The 5,334-nt window shown below is 38.8% G+C and overlaps 1 protein-coding gene across 14 annotated transcripts in view; it reads left to right on the plus strand.

The window, feature by feature from the left end:
- The window catches only part of LPP (LIM domain containing preferred translocation partner in lipoma), a 754,364-nt gene that overhangs the window by 357,029 nt on the left and 392,001 nt on the right, over positions 1–5,334 (plus strand). The window lies entirely within an intron of this gene.

The following is a 5,334-nucleotide window of genomic DNA, read 5'->3' on the forward strand; positions in this document are numbered from 1 at the left end:
TGGCCAAAGTACTGGAGTTTCAGCTTCAGCATCATTCCCTCCAAAGAAATCCCAGGGCTGATCTCCTTCAGAATGGACTGGTTGGATCTCCTTGCAGTCCAAGGGACTCTCAAGAGTCTTCTCCAACACCACACTTCAAAAACATCAATTCTTAAACACTCAGCTTTCTTCACAATCCAAATCTCATATCCATACATGACCACTGGAAAAACCATAGCCTTGACTAGATGGACCTTTGTTGGCAAAGTAATGTATCTGCTTTTGAATATGCTATCTAGGTTGGTCATAAGTTTCCTTCCAAGGAGTAAGCATCTTTTAATTTCATGGCTGCAGTCACCAACTGCAGTGATTTTGGAGCCCAAAAAGATAAAGTCAGCCACTGTTTCCACTGTTTCCCCATCTATTTGCCATGAAGTGATGGGACCAGATGCCATGATCTTCGTTTTCTGAATGTTGAGCTTTAAGCCAACTTTTTCACCGTCCTCTTTCACTTTCATCAAGAGGCTTTTTAGTTCCTCTTCACTTTCTGCCATAAGGGTGATGTGGGATGCAGCAAAAGCAGTTCTAAGAGGAAAGTTTAATAACAGTAGAGTCCTACTTCAAGAAACAAGAAAAACATGGAATAGACAACCTAACTTTACACCTAAAACAACTGCAAAAAGGACAAAAAAACCCCCAAAATTAGTAGAAGGAAAGAAATCATAAAGATTAGAGCAGAAATTGGAGAAGGCAATGGCACCCCACTCCAGTACTCTTGCCTGGAAAATCCCATGGACGGAGGAGCCTGGTAGACTGCAGACCATGGGGTCTCGAAGAGTCGGACACGACTGAGCCACTTCACTTTTACTTTTCCCTTTCATGCATTGGAGAAGGAAATGGCAACCCACTCCAGTGTTCTTGCCTGGAGAATCCCAGGGACGGGGGAGCCTGGTGGGCCACCGTCTATGGGGTCGCACAGAGTCGGACACGACTGAAGCGACTTAGCAGCACCAGCAGCAGCAGAGCAGAAATAAATGAAAAAGAAATGAAAGAAACAATAGTAAAAAACTAAAATAATAAAAACTAAAAACTGGCTCTTTGAGAACATAAAATTGACAAACTTTTAGCCAGACTTGTCAAGAAAAAAAGAGAGAAGAATCAAATCAACAAAATCAGAAATGAAAAAGGAGAGTTTACAACAGACAATGCAGAAATACAAAGGATTATAAGAGACTGTTATGAACAACTATATGGCAATAAAATTGATAACCTGAAAGAAATGGACAGATTTTAGAAAAGTTCAACCTTCCAAAAGTGAACCAGGAAGAAATAGAAATTATGAACAACCCAATAACAAGCACTGAAATTGGAGCTGTGATCAAAAATCTTCCAAAAAACAAAAGCCCAGGACCAGATGGCTTCACAGGAGAATTCTATCAAACATTTAGAGAAGAGTTAATGCCTATCCTTCTAGAACTCTTTCAAAAATTTGCAGAGAAAGGAACAGTTCCAAACTATGAGGCCACTATCACCTGATACCAAAACCAGACAAAGATGACACAAAAAAGAAAACTATAGGCCAGTATCACTGATGAACATAGATGCAAAAATCCTCAGCAAAATTTTAGCAAACAGAATTCAGCAATGCATCAAAAAGCTCATACGCCATGATCAACTTGGGTTTATTCCAGGGATGCAAGGATTCTTCAATATATGCAAATCAGTCAATGTGATACACCATATTAACAAATTGAAAGATAAAAACCATATGATAATCTCAATAGATGCAGAAAAAGGCTTTTACAAAATTCAGCACCGATTTGTGATTGAAACTTTTAAAAAAATGGGCATAGAAGGAATCTACCTCAACGTAGTAAAGGCCATATATGATAAGCCTATGTCTAACATTATTATCAATGGTGAAAAACTGAAAGCATTCCCCCTAAGATCAGGAACAAGACAAGAGTGTCCACTTCCAGCACTATTATTCAACATAGTTCTGGAAGCCCTAGCTACAGCCATTAGAGAAAAAAAAGAAATAAAAGGAATCCAGATCAGGAAAGAAGTGAAGCTCTCACTGTTTGCAGATGACATGATTCTGTCCATAGAAAACCCTAAAGATAGTATCAGAGAATTACTGGAGCTAATCAGTGAATTTAGCAAAGTTGCAGGATATAAAATCAATATGCAGAAATCACTTGCATTTCTATATACTAACAGTGAAAAATCAGAAAGATAAATTAAAGAATCAATCCTATTCACCATTGCAACAAAAGAATAAAATATCTAGGAATAAACTTACTCAAGGATACTAGAACAAATAATTTCACAATTTGTATGGAAATACAAAAAACCTCGAATAGCCAAAGCTATCTTGAGAAAGAAGAATGGAACTGGAGGAATCAACCTGCCTGACTTCAGGCTCTACTACAAAGCCACAGTCATCAAGACAGTATGGTACTGGCACAAAAACAGAAATATAGATCAATGGGACAAAATAGAAAGCCCAGAGATAAATCCATGCACATATGGACACCTTATTTTTGACAAAGGAGGCAAGAATATACAATGGATTAAAGACAATCTCTTTAACAAGTGGTGCTGGGAAAACTGGTCAACCACTTGTAAAGGACTGAAACTAGAGCACTTTCTAACACCATACACAAAAATAAACTCAAAATGGATTAAAGATCTAAATGTAAGACCAGAAACTATAAAACTCCTAGAGGAGAACATAGGCAAAACACTCTCCGACATACATCACAGCAGGATCCTCTATGATCCACCTCCCAGAATATTGGAAATAAAAGCAAAAATAAACAAATGGGACCTAATTAAACTTAAAAGCTTCTGCACAACAAAGGAAATTATAAGCAAGGTGAAAAGGCAGCCTTCAGAATGGGAGAAAATAATAGCAAATGAAGCAACCGACAAACAACTAATCTCAAAAATATACAAGCAACTCCTACAGCTCAATTCCAGAAAAATAAATGACCCAATCAAAAAATGGGCCAAAGAACTAAATAGACATTTCTCCAAAGAAGACATACAGATGGCTAACAAACACATGAAAAGATGCTCAACATCACTCATTATCAGAGAAATACAAATCAAAACCACTATGAGGTACCATTTCACACCAGTCAGAATGGCTGCGATCCAAAAGTCTACAAGCAATAAATGCTGGAGAGGGTGTGGAGAAAAGGGAACCCTCTTACACTGTTGGTGGGAATGCAAACTAGTACAGCCACTATGGAGAACAGTGTGGAGATTCCTTAAAAAACTGGAAATAGAACTGCCTTATGATCCAGCAATCCCACTGCTGGGCATACACACTGAGGAAACCAGAAGGGAAAGAGACACGTGTACCCCAATGTTCATCACAGCACTGTTTATAATAGCCAGGACATGGAAGCAACCTAGATGTCCATCAGCAGATGAATGGATAAGAAAGCAGTGGTACATATACACAATGGAGTATAACTCAGCCATTAAAAAGAATACATTTGAATCAGTTCTAATGAGGTGGATGAAACTGGAGCCTATTATACAGAGTGAAGTAAGCCAGAAAGAAAAATACCAATACAGTATACTAACACATATATATGGAATTTAGAAAGATGGTAACAATAACCCTGTATACGAGACAGCAAAAGAGACACTGATGTATAGAACAGTCTTTTGGACTCTATGGGAGAGTGAGAGGGTGGGATGATTTGGGAGAATGGCATTGAAACATGTATAATATCATATATGAAATGAGTCGCCAGTCCAGGTTCAATGAACGATACTGGATGCTTGAGGCTGGTGCACTGGGACGACCCAGAGGGATGGTATGGGGAAGGAGGAGGGAGGAGAGTTCGGGATGGGGAACACATGTATACCTGTGGCGGATTCATTTTGATATATGGCAAAACCAATACAATATTGTAATGTTAAAAAATAAAATAAAAATCAAAAGAAAAGAAAAAAAAGAATAAATTAAGAGAGATGGAATGACTGCTTTAAAAAAAGAAAGAACTGTACACAGAAAATTATAAGACACTAATGAAGGAAATCAAAGATGACATAAACATATGGAGATAGATCTGATCTAAACAGATAGATTAGTTTCTGAAAGATTAACTCTTGCTGGCTAAAATCACAAGAAACTGACTAATATACTAGATCTCACTTGAGCTGTTTTATGCAGAGAATTAAATAAGTTTAAGGACTCAGGAAAGGTGGTTTGGGGAGCAAGCTACTAGGAGAAAAGAAAGCAGTGGTCTTAATAGGAAATACCATTGTGCTGTCATTGTATCAGATTCATAAAGATAAATTTACTTAGATAATTATAAGATTTAAACACTATCTTGTCAGGGCACCCTAATTTTTGTTGTTGCTGAGGATACTCTGGTTTCTTGGCTTTTTCTTCTAAACGCTTCAAGACACTATACTGATATTTAACTTCCTTAGACAAGTTCTGTAGAGTTGATTCAATTACACTAACTTCTCATTATTTCATTCCTAATGGGCCTTACTACACATTCACTTTGATTTCTCGATGGAATCTTAAGAGACATTCCCATCACATGTCTATGGTCATTATTACATTGTTATCTTAAAAGATTATTTCAGGTCACCCTGTTTCCAAATCCTAGGACTACCCTTTTATTTCCTTTGTATTTCACTCTTTTATCTTCCCTGGTGGCTCAGAGGGTAAAGAGCCTGCCTGCAAGCTGGAAGACCTGGGTTCGATCCCTGAGACCTGGGTTTGATCCCTGGGTCAGGAAGATCCCCTGGAGAAGGAAATGGCAACCCACTCCAGTACTCTTGCCTGGAAAATCCCATGGACAAAGTCTGGTGCAGGCTACAGTCCATGGGGGTCGCAAAGAGTCGGACATGACTGAGCGACTTCACTTTCAGTCTCTTTCACTCTTTATTTCCTTGCCTTAAACTCTAGGCAAACTTCTTGTTTTTCCCAAGCCTGTTCCCACTTCCTGTGCAGGCCCTTATGGTGGTGTTACTGCCCTCTGCTCACTTCACGTGGATTCTAAATGCAAGCAGCAGTCAGTGCTCCTGCTAACATGGAACACTGACATGAAATTCGTAGATCCTGTGCTTCATAATCACTGGTCACTGCCACATGCTTCTTCTCCAGCCCTTTGGCTACACCCTGGGCAGTCTTATTCTAGTTCATCATTTAGGGATATCTCTTTGGGCTTTCCATCTCTCTTTGACACAGACACACCTAATCCACTGATCCCTCACTGATTCCTCTTCCTGGACTTGAAGTCCCTCCTTGCCTTTTCGTGCTTCAACTAAAATCCCATCCTTTTATACAGTGGCTTCTTTTCTTTTTTTTTAAATTTTTTG

Source organism: Bison bison, unplaced genomic scaffold (genome assembly GCF_000754665.1).
Source record: "Bison bison bison isolate TAMUID 2011002044 unplaced genomic scaffold, Bison_UMD1.0 scf7180017864333, whole genome shotgun sequence".
NCBI classification, from domain to species: Eukaryota; Metazoa; Chordata; class Mammalia; order Artiodactyla; family Bovidae; genus Bison; species Bison bison.